The sequence below is a fragment of the Dama dama genome, chromosome 10 (assembly GCF_033118175.1).
Source record: "Dama dama isolate Ldn47 chromosome 10, ASM3311817v1, whole genome shotgun sequence".
Lineage (NCBI taxonomy): Eukaryota > Metazoa > Chordata > Mammalia > Artiodactyla > Cervidae > Dama > Dama dama.
The window spans coordinates 20,812,943-20,833,358 of record NC_083690.1 but is presented as its reverse complement, the minus strand read 5'-3'; the positions used below and the strand labels follow the sequence as shown (position 1 = coordinate 20,833,358).

The following is a 20,416-nucleotide window of genomic DNA, read 5'->3' as shown; positions in this document are numbered from 1 at the left end:
TCTGGCTTACTTCACTCTGTATAATGGGCTCTAGCTTCATCCATCTCATTAGGACTGGTTCGAATGAATTCTTTTTAATGGCTGAGTAATATTCCATGGTGTATATGTACCACAGCTTCCTTATCCATTCATCTGCTGATGGGCATCTAGGTTGCTTCCATGTCCTGGCTATTATAAACAGTGCTGCGATGAACATTGGGGTGCACGTGTCTCTTTCAGATCTGGTTTCCTCAGTGTGTATGCCCAGAAGTGGGATTGCTGGGTCATATGGCAGTTCTATGTCCAGTTTTTTAAGAAATCTCCACACTGTTTTCCATAGCGGCTGTACTAGTTTGCATTCCCACCAACAGTGTAAGAGGGTTCCCTTTTCTCCACACCCTCTCCAGCATTTATTGCTTGTAGACTTTTGGATAGCGGTATATGGCACATTTTAAACAAAGTCCTTTTTTAAATTTTTTTGGGCCACAAGGCAAGTGGAATCTTAGTTCCCTGACCAGGAACAATGGATCAAACCTGTGCCCCCTGCAGTGGAAGTGCAGAGTTTTAATCACTGGACCACCAGGGAAGTTCCAGTAAAATCCTCTTGTCCTTATGCACATTAAAATGTGATAACTGTCTTAGACTATGGATCTTTCTTCTCTGTACAAATGCAATGTTTATGTTTTTATATAAAAAAACAAACTATACTTCTTTTAAATGACTATTCAGATTGCAGATTGCCACACCGTCTCTCTTCCTTTATTTTAAAAACTATTTATTTATTCTTAGTTGCACTGGGTCTTGGCTGCTGTGCATGGGCTCGCTCTAGTTGCAATGAGCCGGAGCTACTCTTTCCTACAGTACACAGACTTCTCATTGCGGTGGCTTCTCTTGTGGAGGACAGGCTCTAGAAACGAGTGGGCTTCAGTAGATGCAGCATGTGGGCTTAGTAGTTGTGGCTGCAGGCCCAAGAGTGAGCAGGATCCAGTAGTCGGGGCGTATGGGCTTACATGCTCAGAGCCTTGTGGAATTCTCCCAGACTAGGCATCAAACCCTCATCCCCTGCATTGGCAGGCGGATTCTTATTCACTGTACCACCACTTCTCTTCCTTAGCTCTGGGAGGTGTGTGTGTGTGTGTGTGTGTGTGTGATTTATCTCATTAACTTGTTCCTCTGGGAGGTGCGTGTGTGTGTGTGTGTGTGTGTGTGTGTGTGTGATTTATCTCATTAACTTGTTCCTCACACCCTCTGTAACATGATTTTCACTTAATTGCTCTAAGTAGGCTGTTCTTTCCAAGATCATTCATGTCCTCTCAGTTTCTAAATCCAGAGATCTTCTCCAGTCCTCATTTTCTTTAGCTTTTCTGTAGCTTGTGACACTGGCAGCTCCTTCTTCCTGGCTCCATCTTTGCTATCCTGAAGCCACACTCCTGGTGTTCTCCGGTCTCTGGGGCTGCCTCTTCTGTTTATTCTTCCTCCTTAAATGTTGTAAATCCCAAGGCCCTTAATTCTTTACAGAATTTTAGCCTCATTTTCTACCTGCTTGGGTGTCTTATTGTTACTTCAGACACACAATGCATATAAGAGGTAACTTTTTGATTTACCGGTTTTCTTCATTCATTCAAATATTTACTGCCCATCACTATATATGCTAGGCACTCTCCTAAGTATTGGACATAAAAAGTTGTAAAAGGAGATGAATGCAGACACTCTTAATGAAACTGTCACTGCTTCAATCACCCATTTTGGAAATATAAAAGTATCCTGTTGCTTGCCTCATTCTGTCCCTTCTAATATATTAAAAATTATTCTTTGCAAATTTTGTTTGTTCCTTCCATTTACACTACTTTCATCCGTATCTAGATCTTCTAATATTGAAATTATTCTAATAACTTCTTAACTTAACTAGTCTCTCTTCTAGTCCCTCCTCCTATTTCATTCGTTCACCATATATTTACTGAATGCCTTCTGTGGGCAAGGCACTCTTCTGGGTACCGGGATATAGCAGTAAGGCAAAGAACATCCCTTTTTTCATGAAGAATATATCCTGGTGGAGGGAGAAAGGGAAAAAAAAAAGAATTGTAGATAGTCACAAATGTCACTATAATAGTGGAAAATTATATGGGGTTAGGGGTTAAAGAAGAAGAGGAAGCAAATCTTAGATTCTCAGAGTGGTTAGGGAAGGCCTCAGTGCAAAGCTGGTACCTGGCTTAGATCCTATCACATTACTGATTAATTTTTTCAAAATACCACTTTCATGTTATCTCTCTGCTAATTGTTCTTTTTGCTGTTATTGTAAATGCAATCATTACCTTCTTAATTTTTATAGGCTATCTACTAATTATAAAACAAAGGCCAAAATTCCCACCTAACTTTCTAATTTAATTTTCTAAAAATCTCCTACAGATTCTGTTTCAACTCAAAGTTACTGAGTGCTGAATAGGATATGTCTGCCATTGTATTTTTTTTCTCTTCAAAAAATACCCAACTGAATACATATTCCCAACAAGTCTTATCATGTCTTCTTTACAAATAAAAGGAAAGAAACCTGCCTAAGATCATTCAGCTAGTAAGTGACAGGATTGGCCCACAAATAACAATAAAAGCTGCTATTTATTAACACATATGTGCCAAACTATGTGTTAAGGGAGTTGTTTGTCTTTTATATTCCTTATCACTGAGAGAGGCATTATTATGATTAGGAAATTGATATGATTAGGTGTGATTTAATTATTAGAAACTAAAGCTTAGAGAATCATAAGTAATCTGCCTAAATCACTAGTGGTCAAAATAGGATTAAAACTGAGACATGTCTGATTTAAAAGTCTATTAGACAACTACGCTTAATCAATTCAATGTCATGTGGAAAACTCCAAACCTGGATCAACATAATGATCTCCTTTTCCCACATCTCCACTTACTCTGCTGAACTCTACTAAGAAAAAATATATAACCAGAAGACTGGGATCATTAAAAAAATTTATGTCCCATAGACCCAGCAAGGCCCTCATTATGACCTGGAAATCTTCCTGCTTTTCTAGCCAGCTCACTCTCTACAGTGGCTATCTCAACCTTTTCCACTCTCCTAAAACTTCCTTTTCACTTCTAACAAATGACACCTTCCATTACAGTGCAGAGAAAATATAAGCCATTGGAAGTAAACTCCCTCAAGTTTTTACCATCATATCTAGAAACTAACTTTATCTGCTCGATCCTTACTTCCTTTCCTTCTGTCACAAAGGAAGGTGTACCTTGTCTCCTGAAGTCTATCCCTCTGCTATGCTCCCACTCTGCTTTGTGTCATCAGGGTCCTTCCTAAAACAAGAGTTCCTTCTCAGGCTTTCCTGGCAGCCCCGTGGCTAAGAATCCTCCTGCCAATGCAGGGGGCACGGATGGGTTTGATCCCTGGTTGGGGAAGACTCCACATGCTGTGCGCCACAACTACTAAAGCCCGCGAGCCTACAGCCCATTTTCTGCAACAAGAGAAGTCCCCGCTCACCACAACTAGAGAAAGCCTGTGTGCAGTGACAAAGACTTAGTGCAGCCAAAAATAAATAAATCAGAATTCCTTCTCTTTGATGCATTATCAACCCCTCCCTTTCTACTGACTCCTTATTACCATCAAGATAAGCTCACCTCTTCTCCCCGGACCCCACACTCTTTTCTACTTAACTAACCTCCCTCTCCCTTCCACTGGCAAAATTCCATCTCCACTGCTATCTTACTTCACCTATTAGTCATTTCTCAACCCACTATGAATGAGGCTCCTACTCTACCACTTCACTAAAATGTTTCACCAAGGCTGTTAAAAATCTCTTTAAAATCACTTTACTTTGGTAACACTGCTGACCATTTCTTTCTTGTTGAAGGCTCTTTCTCCCCAAGATCAAGATCTTCTTCCACAAGATCAAATTTTCTTTTGGTTTTCCTCTTAAGTCTAGCACATGGACACATAAAACTACACTGGTGATAAAACTGTGCTGAACTTATTAATACATAAACACAAGTGACTACAAGTAAAAGTAAGGAAATATGGATAAGATCTGTAGAATACATCAATGTCAATAATCTAGTTGTGATATTATACTCCAGTTTTGCAAAAATGTAGATACAGAATAGGAAAAGGCTAGGAATAGAAATGAACTTCCTCAACCTAATAACTATCATACATGTATATTATAAATATAACAGTAGGATATATGTACATATATCAGTGTTGGCATACTTAATGGAGAAAGACTGAACGAATGTTTCTGTGTAAGATCAGGAATAAGACAAGGATATCTACTCTTGCTGCTTCTATTCAGCACTGTTTAGCTAAGAAAAATTTAGGCAAGAAAAATAAATTTATGGAAATACTATTCGAATAAATGACTGTAAAAAGATTGTAGCATATAATATCAATATATAAAAATTGTGTTCCCATATACTAGTAATGAACAATCTGGAAATTAAGAAGGTAATGATTGCATTTACAATAACAGCAAAAAGAACAAAACACTAAGGAACAAACTTAATAAAATAAATGGTTAACTTCTGGTTTCTAGACCAGTATGTAAGGAACTTAGATGTTGTCATTCCTGCCCAAAGAACAAGAAAGCGACAAACTCAACGTCAAGACTTTTCTTAGATCCATCAGAGAACTGAGGACACAGAACAACTACAACTATTGAAGCCCACGTGCCTAGAGTTCATGCTCCGCAGCAAGAACACCACCACAATGAGAAGCCTGTGCACTGCAACTACAGAAAAGCTGGAGCAGCAATGAAGACCCAGCACAGCCAAATAAATAAAATAAAAAACCCTGTAACAGAAATGAAGACTGCCTTTGATGGGCTCATCAATACAGTAGACACAGCTGGAGAAAGAATCAGCAAGCTGGAAATGTCTATAGAAAATGTTTGAAACTGAACTGCAAGGAGAAAAGAAGATGAAAAAGATAGAATATCTTAAGAGCTGTGAGACAATGACAAAAGATATAACATAGCATATTGAGAACACAGAAGGAGAAGAAAGAGAAAAAGGAACAAAAGAAACATCTGAAATAATGACCAACAATTTCCCAAAGTTAGTGACAAGTGGCAACCATAGATATAGGAAACTCAGAAAATCAAGCAGGATAAATATCAAAAAACATACAAGGGACTTGTTTGGTGGTCCAGTGGTTAAGAATCTGCTTTCCAACACAGGGGATGCAGGTTCGATCCCTGGTCAGAGACCTAAAATCCACATGCCACGGGGCAACTAAGCCCCCACACCACAGCTGCTGAAGCCTAGAACTCTACAGCCTGTGCTCTGCAACTAGAAGTCCCAGCGCTACCCAGCACAGACAAAAGGGAAAAAGAGAGAGAGAGAGAGAGAGAGAGAGAGAGAGAGAGAGAAAGAGAGAGAGAGAGAACAGTTTGTGCGAAGTGATAATAGAAACAAGGTATTCAGTGAAGTGAATGACAGTGATGTTGCAAGGAGGAACTGGGGATTTAATACTCTGTAATAAGGTAGCTGCACTGCCTCTGAAGTGGTATTCAACATACTATTATTTAAAGAGGCCTTGGATTAGCTATAAATATACACTACAAACTTGAGGCCAGCCACTAAAAAAAATTTTTTAACTATAACCCTTTCACCCTGAACACTACAAAATGTTGCTGAAATTAACAAAGTTTTAAATAGATAGTAAGATATCCCATACCCATGGACTGGAAGACTTATTAGATAATAGTTCCCCACCTGATTTATAGATTCAATGTGATCTTTATCACAATCCCTGATGGGTTTTTTGTTTTCTGTTGTAACAATCAACAAGATGACCCTAAAATTTATATGGAAATATAAGGGACTTACGAATGGTCACAAACATCTTGAAAAAGAACAAAGTTCAAAGATACACTTCTTGACTCCAAAACTTACTATAAAGCTACAGTAATCAAGACTGTGTAACAATGGCACAAGGACAGACAGATCAATGGAGTAGAACTGAGAGTCCCAAAATAAATGTGATCTCACATTTATGGCCAATTGATTTTTAACAACAGTGCCAAGACTATTCAGTGAAGAAAGAATAGTCTTTTCAACAAGTGGTGATGGGACATATGTGAAAAAATAAATGCAGACTCTTGCTTCACATCATATACAAAAATTAATTCAAAATTGAAAAGAAATCCAAATGTAACAGCTAAATCTCTGAGAACAAAACTTAGGAAAAGACCTTCACGACAGTGGATTCTTAAGATATGACATCAAAAGCACAAGCAATAAAACAAAGAGTAGACAGAATGGACTTCAAAGTTAAAAACATCTGTGCATCAAAGGATTCCATGAAGAAAGTGAAAAGATAACCCACAGGACAGGGGAAAATATTTTCAAGTCATATGTCTAATAATTATCTTTTATAACTCAATAATAAAAAGACCATTCAATATAAAAATGGGCAGAGGATCAGACATTTTTCCAAAGACAGAATAGAAATGGCCAAAAGCATATGAAAAGTGCTTACCATTATTAGTCATCAGGGAAATGGAAATCAAAAGCACAATGAGAAACTACTTCATATCCACTAGGATGGCTATAATCAAAAACACAAGTAACAAGTGTTGGTGAAACGTGGAGAAATTAGAATCCTCATACATTGCTGGTGGAAACGTACATTGGTGCAACCACTTTGGAAAATAGCCTGTCAGTCCCACATAAAGTTAAAGATATGATCAAGCAATTTCACTCCTAGGAAAGCAAGAGAAATGAAAACATATGTCCACATAAATATGTGTATGTTAGTGTTCACAATAGCATCATTCATAATAGCTACAAATGGTAGAAACAACCCAAATGCTCATCAATTGATGAATTATTGAACAAAATGAAGTTTATTTATACAATGGAACATTATTTGGCCATAAAAAGAAGTGAAGTACTGACACATGCTATGACATTGGATAAACCTTGAGAACATTATACTAAGGGAAAGAAGCCAGTCACAAAAGGGCTATATGATTCCATTTACATAAAACCTGCAGAATAGGTTAGGGTTGGAATATTTGAGGGCATGGTGATAGCTGAAGGGCATAGGGTTTCTTTTTGAGGTGATAAAAATGTTCTAAAACTGACTGTGGTGATGGTTGTACAACACTGAATATACTAAAAATTGTACACTTTAAAAGGAAGCACTATGTAGCATGTAAAATATCTCAATAAATCTGTTTTTAAAAAAAAGAAAGAGATGGAAAAAATAAGCTCTTCATGATCGAGCCCCTATATCCCCATCATCCTTTGACACCACTCTTCCCTTCAAACTACAGGAATCAGGCACACTGAGCTTCCAGGTTCCCCACACACAACTTTACAACAAATAAACAAAACAAGCTTCTGAGACTTTAAACTTGCTTTTCCTTCTACCTGGGACACGCTTACACCCTTCCCTTCTCTGGTTAACTTATTCTTTAGAGCTCAGTGTGGATGTCACTCTTCTGTGTTCCTAGCCATTTCTAACATTTCAAGCCTGAGTCAGAGGCATTCCAGTGTGCTCCCACGGCAATACGCATTCACTACTGTTTTAGCACTCTTCTTACTGAATTCCAGTTAACTGTTTGTAGCTTTCACTAAAACTGAGTCTTTATTGCATCTCATCCTAGAGTAGGTAAAAATACTTTGTAAAGAAAGTAAGTCTGAATCACTTTTGTGATCATTTGTCAGCTCAATAGAATACCTGAAAAAAAAGTTCTGAACTGGAACTATTTAATTGTGAAGAGAAAGGCACTGGTTATAACCTTCTTAGAAATACACATGCAACACTCATGACACTTGAAGCAAGTTTTCAAGTGGAAAAGCAGTGATCTGCCTTAGCTGGTTTAGCTTTACACAGACATACACATTTAACCTGTTAGGAAAAATAAAGTTTTGATTTTCACATACAACTGCATTTGAATCTTCTCCTGAAGAGATGCATGATAGGTTCTGAATCCCAGAGAATAATCAATCTACAGGTAAGTCTGCAAAATAAAAGACCCAAGGAAATACTGAGGCTCAGAGCACTCTTATCAATTCTGAATCTGGGTGAAGTTTGAGCAGATAGTATGAATTCCATATGGAGTCCAAAACAACATGGTGACACACTTTGAATAGATTTCAATATAAGAATGGATATCAGAAACAATTTTGCTAGGAAACACTCCAAATCTGGGGGGTTGGGCAGAGAAACATGGGTTTATGGGGAAGGAATCTGAGAAAATGGTCTTTATAGCCAAACGTTAATTTTTGTGTGAAGCTGTTTAACAATCCAGTGATTTCAAAATTTCTATGAGAGGTCCAAATAGCTGATGAAAAGCCCTTAGGAACACAACAGCATTTTCTGTCCAGAAGATTTTAGTGCCTAAAGTTCAAGTCAACTGATCACCAAACTACGTTTTTGGTGGCGCACTGAAAGGAGAGGGAGAGGCTTTAAAACTGGAGAGGAGACTGAAGAAAGGAGAGTCTCCCCAAACTGTAAGACCTACGATAATCTATATGACACTAAAGTATGTTAGATACTTCCCCCTAGACAGGTAAGGGGCGTCCCTGGTGGCTCAGAGAGTAAAGAATCTGCCTGTGATACGGGAGACCTGAGTTTGATCCTTGGGTTGGGAAGATCCCCTGGAGGAGGAAATGGCAACCCACTCCTGTATTGCTGCCTGGAGAATCCCCATGGGCAGAGGAACCTGGTGGGCTACAGTCCGTAGGGTTGCAAAGCGTCGGACACGGCTGAGCAGCTAAGCACAGACAGCAAAGACTAGAAGAATAAATGTCAACTTAATTAAGAAAGAACAACAGGCAACCCTGTTTCATGTTAGGAATCATACACATATCTAACAGCCTTGAGAAAAAAAATTCTTTTGAATTTGGAAGTATTCAAAATGGTAGGAATGTACACTAAACAATCTGTACTTTATAACTTTTAAAAACATAAGCATCACAGAAAGTGTAAAGGAAGTAATACTCTGATCATATGTACTAATTCATATATATAGTAGTGATGCAATGGTAAATGGAATGTAAATGTAGAACATGAAATATAATTTATCACCTTTGGGAAAATAAAGTTTTAGAAAAAGAAAAATTAAAGGAAATATGACTAAGAAGAGTATATATACAGTGCAATAGCTCAGTCATGTTGCTCTTTGTGGCCCCATGGACTGTAGCCCGCCAGGCTCCTCTGCCCATGGAATTTTCTGGAATGGAGTGGGTACCATTTCCTAGGGCATATTCCTGACCCAGGGATTGAACCCGAGCTTCTTGCATCTCCTGCATTGGCAGGCAGATTCTTTATCACTAACAGCAGCTGGGAAGCCTCAAGAAGATTACATATAACAATTCCTACGAGAAAGAGGTTCAGTATAGTAAAAGGTGATTTAGGACTTCCCTGGTGGTCCGCTGGTTAGGAACCCACCTGCCAACGCAGGGGACATGGGTTTGACTCCTGCTCTAGGAAGATCCCGCATGCTGTGGGCAGCTGAGCTCTACCGACACAACCACAGAGCCCAGGAGCCCTGGAGTCCGTGCCCTGCTCCGCAACAAGAGAAACCACCACAATGAGGAGCCCACGTCCTACAACGAGACAGTAGCCGCTGCTTGCTGCAAATCAGAGAAAGCCTGTGCACAGCAACGACGGCCCAGTGCAGCCAAAAATAAAAATAACTTAAAAAAATTTTTTTAAAACGGTAATTTGAAAAAGGAAACAGAGTCATGGATATAGAAAAACTAGTGGTTATCAAATGGAAGAAGGGAAAATTAGGAGTATGGGATTAAAAACTATATGCAGCTATATAAAATAGATAAGCAACAATGATACACTGTTTAGCACAAGGAATTATAGCCATTATATTGTAGTAAGTTTTAATGGAGCATATCTGTAAAACATTGAATCCATATGCATACACCTGAAAGTAATACTGATAATCAACTAAGCATCAACTTAATGTTATTTTTAGAAATAAGTTTAAAACACCCTTCTGGGGCTTCCCTGGTGGCTCAGTGCTGAAGGGTCCACCTGCCAATGCAGCAGACATGGCTTCGGCCCCCGGTCCAGGAGGATTCTACGTGCTGTGGAACAAATGAGTCCGTGTGCCACAAATATTGAGACTATGCTCTGGAGCCCAGGAGCCGCAACTACTGAAGCCCACAAGCCCTAGAGCACTTGCTCTGCAATGGGAAGCCTGAGCACCGCAGCTGAGGGGAGGCCCCCGCTCACTAGAGCTGGAGACGGGTCCAGGCAGCAGTGAAACACAGACAAAAAAGACATGAAAGACGGGTCCAGGCAGCAGTGAAACACAGACAAAAAAGAATGAATAAATGAGATTAATAAAAAAAAAAGAATGTCTTTTGATGAAGCAGGAAAAATGACCGTTTTAAAAACAAAAACCCACCATCTGATATTTACAAAGTATTAATTATGCACTTCTGATGTCAGGATCTGCTATTGTTTTGGCCAAGACATGTGGCATGATGGATCTTAGTTCCCTGACCAAGGATCAAAGCTGTGCCTCCCTGCATTTGAAGAACAGAGTCTTAACCACTGAACTGCCAGGGAAGCCCCGGATTCTCTCTCTTTAAAGACCAGGGTCCAGGGGACTTCCCTGGTGGTCCAGTGGTTAAGAATCCGCCTTCTTATGTAGGCGACACAGCTTCCATCCCCGGTCAGGGGACTAAGATCCCACAGCCTGTGGGGCAGCTAAGCCCACACCACAACTAGAGAGCCCGCATGCCACAACGAAAGATCCTGCAATCCGCAACTAAGACCTAATGCAGCCAAATAAATACGTTAAAAAAAAAAAAGACCAGGGTTTAGCAGCTTATCTATGACACTAATGTGAAAGTGAGTGTTAGTCATTCAGTCATGTCCGACTGTTTGCCAACTCATGGGCTGCAGCCCACCCATGGACTGCAGCCCACCAGGGTCCTCTGTCCATGGGATTCTTCAGGCAAGAATACTGGAGTGGGTTGCCATTCCCTTCTCCAGGGGATCTTTCCGACCCAGGGACTGAACTCAGGTCTCCTGTAGTACAGGCAGATTCTTTACCATCTGACTGAGCCACCAGGGATGCCCATGACATTGATGAAATGATTATAATAATAATAAAAAATCATAACTTCTACTATGTAAAGCAATTGAGTAATTACAATAAAGAAAAATTACATTTGTATGTATGGGTATATATGTATGCACATGTATGTGTTTGATGTAATGATTATATTCTGAACCTAAGATAAGGGAAAACTCTAGTAGTTTAACTGATAATAATTTTTATTGATAGTCAACTATATACTTACTTTTTCTGCATAAAATATGTATTTCTTAAAATGAATGGGCACAACTTAGGAAAAGAACTGAAATCAATAATGCAGTACTAAAGAAATTTAATGATATAAAATATGATAGGTTTTAAAAATTGCAACTGCATCCAGATATTCTTCCAGAAAGTTATGGTTAGCTAGCCATACCAAAACTGCTGGAAGCTGTTCTCCGTTGTTTCAGTCAGACAAGGATCTCCAAACGAATACAGAAATTTTCATATTGAGACAAAGGAATTGAAGGCAAGCACTTGAGGCAGGAAACAAACTAGAAATTCAATCTTCTTGCCACTGTACGAGCAGACATTTGGCAGCTGTCTTTCTCACTTCCCAAACAGAACCTCAAGTGTTTGGGTTCAGAAAAATATGATTTTGTCCTAACCTCTACTTCAAAACCTTAACATTAGAATAAAGGGTGCTCAAAATAAATTTTGCTTCCCTATCACTCATAAATCTAGAGGGGGGAAAAAGATAAATAGTAATAGCTGCCACTATATCCTGGGCACTTATGTAGTGCCAGTCATAGTATTATTAAGTGCTTTACGTATACTTATTTAATTCTCAAAATAATACAAATGAGGAAACTGAATAACAGGTTAAATGACTAGGTACCAGCTAGAAAAAGGTCTGATTCGACTGCGTTAACAGTTTACTATTTAGGCATATTTTGGTAGAACAGTGTTTTTTTTTTTTTTTTTTTGGTATGTTTGTCCAGAGAGTTAACCCTTAGAAACATCAACAAAGAGGTCTTGTAAACTCTGCTTCCACAAAGGCACATTCTTCAGAAACTCTGCACAGGAAATACTCAAATAATTTTCTTCAGGTGTTTAGAAACTCAGTTAATCTAGTAAAAGATTGTAACACTATTTTACTTTCTTAATTCTGATAAAACATAAATTTTAAAAATTAACCTGACTGCTAATCTTATTTCTTTCTAACATTATGCTGAAATCCTGGGCCTAGGTTTTCTGGACAATTTCTCTGGGATGTGCTGTGTTTAGTCGCTCAGTCATGTCCGACTCTTTGTGACCTCATGGACTGTAGCCCGCCGGGCACCTCTGTCCATGGGGATTCTCCAGGCAATACTGGAGTGGGTTGCCATGCCCACCTCCAGGGGATCTTCCCAATCCAGGGATCGAACCCATATCTCCTGCATTGCAGGTGGATTCTTTACTGTCTGAGCAACCAGGGAAGCCCAAGAATACTGGAGTGGGTAGCCTATCCCTTCTCCAGGGGATCTTCCCAACCTAGAAATAGAACTGGGGTCTCCTGCATTGCAGGCAGATGCTTTACCAGCTGAGTTACTATATTATTTTAAATTACATTTTAAAATCATGCACTTCAAAGATAGTGGAAATAATGAAGTGAAGCCATATGCAGCAACAGAGACAGACCTAGAGATTGTTATATTCATGAAGTCAGACACAGAAGGAGAAATATCATATGGTACCCCTTGTGTGTGGAATCTAAAAAGAAATGATAGAAATGAACTTATTTACAAACTGGAAACAGACTCCCAGACTTTGAGAATGAACTTATGGTGGCCAGGTGGTAAGAATGGGAGGAAGAGATAGTCAGTTTGGGATGACATGCACACACGGCTATATCTGAAATGGATAACCAACAAGGACCTACTGTATAGCACAGGGAACTTTGCTCAATGTGATGTGGCAGCCTGGATGGGAAGGTGGTTTGGAGGAGAATGGATAGATGTATCGGGTATGGCTGAGTCCCTGTGCTATTTACCTGAAACTATCATGATATCGCTAATCGGCTATACTCCAAAACAAAATTAAAATTTTTTTTAAAAAAAGACTGGGCCAACTGGAATAATCCAGAATTAAAAAAAAAATTAAAGATAGTAATTCAGGAGTGATTAAAAAATAGAATGAATTCCATTTTGATTGTGCTAATTCAAGAAGAGGTTCTTTAAATGATACAGTTTAAAAGTAAGTTTGGAGATTTACAACACAAAGTACTTTAAGCAAGATCCAACTAAATTCTTGTACAGTTTAATTCTTCCCATCATTTTTACCCAGCAAAATCTCAAACAGCAGCTTATGTACTCAAATTATTTACATATTTTCTTCCTTAATCAGTTCCTTTTCAAAGGAAAGAAAGTTCATTTAACAACTAGTTATTATGTCTTGTTTCACTGCTATTTTTATTTGCCTTCTTTAATGAATGAATCATTTCAAAATCACAGTTTACAAACTGATATTTGTTTCTACTATCTCTCGTGGAAAAAATGCAGGTCCAACAATTGCATTCTCTTTCACTTTCCCTGCCGCATGTCTCACCAAATCCCCATAAGATATTTCAAGTTACAAACAGATAGATGTCTTTAAGAATGAAGCTCTCTTTCCCGGCTGGAACCATGAAGGGTGCAGAAGAGAAGAAAAAGAAGGTTCCTGCTGTGCCAGAAATCCTTAAGAAAAAGCGAAAGAATTTCATAGAGCTTAAGATCAAGCGCCTGAGAAAGAAGTTTACCCAAAAGATGCTTCGAAAGGCAAGGAGGAAGCTTATCTATGAAAAGCTGAGCATCACCACAGGGAATACAGGCAGATGTACAGAGCTGAAATTCAAATGGCTATGATGGCACCAAAAGCCGGCAACTTCTATGTACCCGTGGAACCCAAATTGGCATTTGTCATCAGGATCAGAGGTATCACCGGTGTGAGCCCGAAGGTTCGAAAGGTGCTGCAGCTCCTTCGCCTCCGGCAGGTCTTCAGTGGCACCTCTGTGAAGCTCAGCAAGGCATCAGTTAACATGCTGAGAATTGTGGAGCCATGCATTGCATGGGGGTACCCAAATCTGAAGTCTGTAAATGAACTGATGTACAAGCGTGGTTATGGCAAAATGAACAAGAAGCGAACTGCTCTGACAGACAACGCACTGATTGCTCGATCTCTTGGGAAATACGGAATCATCTGCATGCAGGATCTGATTCATGAGATCTATACCACTGGAAACATTTCAAAGAAGCAAACAACTTCCTGTGGTCCTTTAAACTGTCTTCTCCACAAGGTGGAATGAAGAAAAAGACCACCCATTTTGTAGAAGGTGGAGATGCTGGCAACAGGGAAGACCAGATCAACAGGCTTATTAGGAGGATGAACTAAGGTATCTACCAGGATTATTTTTGTAATCTGGTCAGTTAATAAACAATTGAAACAAACTGGAAAAAAAAAAAAAAAAAGACTGAAGCTCTCTCATTTACAACTTTCAGGCTCAGTTATCAATACAGACTATGCCTGTAAGTAATCATGAATTTGACACTAGCTATAATTCAGCAGGAAACTAATTATTGACAAAGTAGGAGGAATGAGAATCAAAAGAAAATCTTTTAGGCCACCTTGGAATTCATAGTGAAAAGAGTGGGAAGTGTCACACACCTTTTAATTTAGGAAGGCAGATTTCAAAAAGGTAGGCATGATGGTATGGAATGAAATTCTTGAAGGAAAGGAGTTATACAAGAGGTCAGGAAGCTCTTGAAAATGAGGTTCTGACTAATAATACAGATGATAAAGAAAAGAAATAATAAAAGATAAAGGGAAGGGAGGAACAATAAACGAAAGGGAAGAACTAAAGAAACCAGGACTCATCTTAACAGTACACTATAACAATTTAAAAAAGTAGTGTGGATAATGAACAGGTTATGGGCTTTTAAATTCAGCTCTACCACCTAATTAAATGTGCCTAACAAATCATTCCCTTCTTCAACTATACTTCTTCATCAGCAAAATGGGAATAACATTTCTTGTTAAGAGCTACTATAGGGGTTTCGCTACCTACCAAGATCAACATTTCCTTGCTGGTCTCTTTGTCCTTAGGTATGGCCCACTAAGAGAGCACAATCAGAGCACTGTATTCAAAAGTTAATTATTTTTTCCTTGGTAGTTACATTATCAGTCTGACATAGAGTTAGGCTCACTGGTTTCAATTTGTATTCAACAGTAGGACTTACTTTCTTGCTATCATTTTTATTTTTTGTGAGTATGTGAAACATATACATAGTTCAAGTAAAGCTTTTTTTTTTTTTTTAGCATTTCATTATAGTGGTATTATTCTTTATATAAGGTAAAAAAAAAAGTCCATTTGTACATGGGCTAGATTTTATATTCTAGTATGGTGACATTTATATCTACAACCAAAAACTACACAGCATTTATGATCAATTTTAAGATAACTGCCTACGACTATTGAAGATTATAGCAAAGAATCTCCAAAAGTTAGTCCCATTAATTTTAGTTGACACATGTGCCAAGCACTGTTTTATATACATGAATGTTTTAACCTTTAAAGAGACCTCTGAAGTATGTCAGCCAAGACCATGCCACTAGCAAAGAGCACAGGGAGAATTTGAATCCAGATTCTAGTCTGTGTTATTAGTCACTTAACTAATGTAATGTCTCCTGCATTCTAACCAATCACCCAATGTTCTTACCATTTGGGGGCTACAGCATTTAAGCCTCTTTTTGTTGTTGCTTTGTTGTTTAGTCGATAAGTCATGTCCAACTATTTGGCAACCCCATAGACTGCAGTCCACCGGGCTCCTCTGTCCATGGGATTTCCCAGGCAAGAATACTGCAGCAGGTTGCCATTTCCTTCTCCAGGAGCTATTCCCAACCCAGGGATGGAACCCACGATTCCTGCATTTGGCAGGTAGATTCTTTACCACTGAGGCACCAGGGAAGCCAAATCTTTTCTAGCTTACTTAAAAAAAAAAAAAAGTGTGACTTAGGAAAATTACTATATAACAACTTTTCTGAGTGTTAATAAAAATTTAAAATACAATAAACTAATATGGACTAAATCTCTTTTGATTTCTCTCATTCGGTTAGCATTTATTAAAAGAAAGCTGAGTGCAGAAGAATTGATGCTTTTGAACTGTGGAGTTGGAGAAGACTCTTTAGAGTCCCTTGGACTGCAAGGAGATCCAACCAGTCCATCCTAAAGGAGATCAGTCCTGGGTGTTCATTGGAAGGACTGATGTTGAAGCTGAAACTCCAATACTTTGGACACCTGATGTGGAGAGCTGACTCATTTGAAAAGACTCTGATGCTGGGAAAGATTGAGGGCGGGAGGAGAAGGGGACGACAGAGGATGAGATGGTTGGATGGCATCACTGACACAATGGACATGGGTTTGGGTGGACTCCGGGAGTTGGTGATGGACAGGGAGGCTGGCGTACTGTGGTTCATGGGGTCGCAAAGAGTCGGACACAACTGAGTGACTGAACTGAACTGACACATCTTTGGGCTTCTTAGTAAAGAATCTGCCTGCAATTCAGGAGACCTGTGTTTGATCCATGGGTTGGGAAGATCCCCTGGAGAAGGGAATGGCCACCCACTCCAGTATTCTTGCCTAGAGAATTCCACGGACACAGGAGTCTGACAAGCTACAGTCCCTGGCGTCGCAAAACAGCTGGACACCACTTAGCAACTAACACTTTCACTTTGGGAGATAAAGTGAGTCAGTTTGCTCTTCTTCCTTCTCCAAATCTCAATGAAATGACCCAAGCAATTTACATTTAGAAAAATTCTATAACAGCATGGGAAAATGTCAACAACAGAGCAGAATCGCTAAAGAATTTCTGGAATGCAGAAGAGAATAAGTTCACAAAAAAGGAGCAAGTGTTTCTGTAGTTTATAATCATACAGTCAAAAGACAGTCTTGTTCTTCAAAGAAATGGATGGATTCTCCTCAAAAAAAAAAAAAAACAAAACCCCAAAACACCCAAAATCAGAAAATTGGAGCCCTTAACCACATTAGAGGGCTTTGGTTGTATACTTAAGGGGATACAAGGAAAGTCACTGGGAACTGCACCATTTGGGATGGCTGATGATATTTGCAACCCAGACTTTTTCAACTGGATGTGAACTGCTTGAATGGTCAAGTTGGGGATTTGCCACAAGTTCCTAAAGAGGGAGGGCAGAAGGCAAAAGGAGGTGATATATAAGGGATAAAGTATTTAAGTATTTATGGGAAAAGTATTTAAGTATTTACATTAACTCTAGGTTAACAAAGAGAACAAAAGCACCGGCCAACAACTTAACAGAGACAAAAAAGAAAAGAAACAGAACAGTAGTAAAAACCAAAATGCACCAACATCCCTGATAACTCTGAAGATAATTGGGAGATTGGAATTGACATATATACACTACTAGAGATAAAATAGATAAATAAGGACCTTTTTGTATAGCACAGGAAACTCTACTGAAAAGTCTGTAATGACCTATATGGGTAAAGAATCTATAAGAAGAGTGGATATATGTGTATGCATAATTGATTCACTTTGTTGTAGAGCAGAAACTAACCCAACACTGAAAATCAACTATACTCCAATTAAAAAAATAAAACTTGAAAGTCAAAAAAATGAAATCTTAAATACAAGGTGGTCCACTTAAAGCAAGCATCTTACTGGCTACTAGTGTGAATCTAGATGGTTAATGGATGATATCTACCTACTGGATGGTTAGTAGGCAAATACTACTGATAGAAACAGTCCTCTAAAGCCCTGGAAGTTAGTCCTATATCAGCCACACTTCAACGTAAGAGTTTGTTTTCTGATCCTAACCCATAAAATCTTGTGAGAGTGGGAGTCCTAAAAGTGATCTTACAGGCCTATATACATCTGTTATTTAAAGAAGACTCATTGCTACGGTTTTTTCAGTGATTCAATTAACGATTTTAAAAATGTAAACTTTCAAAAAAAATTTAAAAAATAAAAATTTAAACTTTCAATATAATTATTTTATCTATAGGATAGGAAAATACAGAGTTTCTCTGTCTCATAATAAGCAAACGAATAGGACTATAACAAATTATCTTATAACTTACCTGTGATTATCAATCATCCTTTACTTTTAGAACACTTTATACTTGGTTACTGACTTCAGTGAAGGAGGTCAACGTCATGGCTTATATAGTTGGCTGGTTAGGGGGAAATCTATTCTTGGGCCACAAACTACATCCATAGCGCACTTAGCAAATGTTAGTTACAGTAAGAAGCTTGACAGAAATATGGTTTAGTATATTCTGTCATCATTACTGGAAACTCCCCAAATACATGTTACCTTTAATATGCAGAACAACTTGTATATAAGTATTTAAATAGGCTACCTGAGACTTCCCTGGTTGTCCAGTTGTTAAGAATCTACCTGCCAATTCAGGGGACATGGGTTTGATCCCTGGTCTGGAAAGATTCCACATGCTGAGAAGCAGCGAAGCCTGTACACCACAACTACTGAAACCTGTGTACCCTAGAACCCATGCACTGTAACAGGAGAAGTCACTGCAAGGAGAAGCCTGTGCACTGCAATGAAGAGTGGCCTTCGCTCACCGCCACTAGAAAAAGCTTGCACGCAGCAATGAAGACCCAGGGCAGCCAAAAACAAATAAATAAATACATAATAAATAGGCTGCCTGGTATTTTTTTTCTCTTAGTGCACTAAACTTGAAGGAATAAGACAGCAATCCAGGTTAAGTATCAGGCATGTATGGTAAAAATGATATGGGCAACCAGGTCTAACACAGTGATATATCCAAGATGAAAAAAAAAAAAAAAAAAATCAAGATTGCTTTTGGTGACTGTATGAGGAGTAAATAGCCAATTTCAACATTATATTTTATGTATTGTGATGTGATAAGAGATTAATCCATTTAGCTCCTTAACAACAATAGCTACCTATCATAGGTGCCTGCACATAGGTGTGGCAGGTGTTTCAGGTATATTGACCTGTCCAGCCACTTTGCAAGGTAATAGGTATTATCCCCATTTACAGATGAACAGTATAAAAAGGCAAAAAGCTAAGACACTGAAAGATGAGCCCCCCAGACTGGTAGATGTCCAATATGCTACTGGAGAAGAGCAGAGAAATAGCTCCAGAAAGAATAAAGACGCTGAGCCAAAGAAGAATGGACGCCCAGCTGTGGATGTGTCCGGTGGTGAAAGTAAAGTCCAATGCTGTCAGAACAATATTGCATAGAAACCTGGAATGTTAGGTCCATGAATCAAGGTAAATCGAAAGTGGTCAAATAGGAGATGGCGAGAGTGAACACTGACATTTTAGCAATGAGGGAACTAAGTGGACAGGAATGTGCCGTGCTGTGCTGAGTCACTCAGTCGTGTCCGACTCTTTGTGACCTCATGGACTGTAGCTGCCAGGCTCCTTTGTCCATGGGGATTCTCCAGGTAAGAATAACGGAGTGGCTTGCCACGCCCTCTTCCAGGGAATCTTCCCAACCCAGGGATCGAACCCAGGGTCTCCTGCATTGCAGGCAGACTCTTTACTATCTGAGCCATCAGGGAAGCCCAAGAATACTGGAATGGGTATCCTCTCCAGAGGATCTTACTGACCAAGGAATCAAACCGAGGTCTCCTGCATTTAGGTGGATTCTTTACTAGCTGAGCTACCAGGGAAGCCCCCTTCTCTGCCTTCTACCCAGCTATTCCCGTTCCCGGACAGACACTCAGCAGGCACAATGCAGCTACAAGTCCAATGCGACCCATCCCAACTAGCCCAACCCAATATGCTGCCGGAACACCAGCTCCCACACCAAACAATGGTTAGGAGGTTCCATCTTCCTCAACAATTTCCAGGTTTTGTGTTTGTAGAAGACAATGCTCTCGGGGTGGAGGGACAGGAATGAGCGAATTTAACTCAGATGACCATTATATCTACTACTGTGGGCAAGAATCCCTTAGAAGAAATGGAGTAGCTCTCATAGTCAAGAAAAGAGTCCAAAATGCAGTACTTGGGGTACAATCTCAAAAATGACAGAATAATTTCAGTTCATTTTCAAAGCAAATCATTCAACATTACAGTAATCCAAGCCTATGCCCCAATCACTAATGCTGAAGAAGATGAAGCTGAATGACTATGAAGATCCACAAGACCTTCTAGAACTAACACAAAAATAAGATGTCCTTTTCATCATAGAGGACTGAAATGCAAAAGTAAGAAGTGAAGAGATACCTGGAGTAACAGGCAAGTTTGGCCTTGGAGTATAAAATGAAGCAGGGCAAAGACTCACAAAGTTTTGCCAAGAAAACGAACTGGTCACAGCAACCCTCTTCCAACAACAAAAGAGATGACTCTACACAAGGACATCACCA

At 39.2% G+C, this 20,416-nt stretch overlaps 1 protein-coding gene and 1 pseudogene across 1 annotated transcript in view; one reads left to right on the top strand and one right to left on the bottom strand.

Moving 5' to 3' along the window:
* MOSMO (modulator of smoothened) overlaps positions 1-20,416 on the bottom strand; it is a 75,765-nt gene that overhangs the window by 35,747 nt on the left and 19,602 nt on the right. The gene's annotated exons all lie outside the window — the stretch shown is intronic.
* LOC133064039 (large ribosomal subunit protein uL30-like) lies at positions 12,466-14,441 on the top strand (annotated as a pseudogene).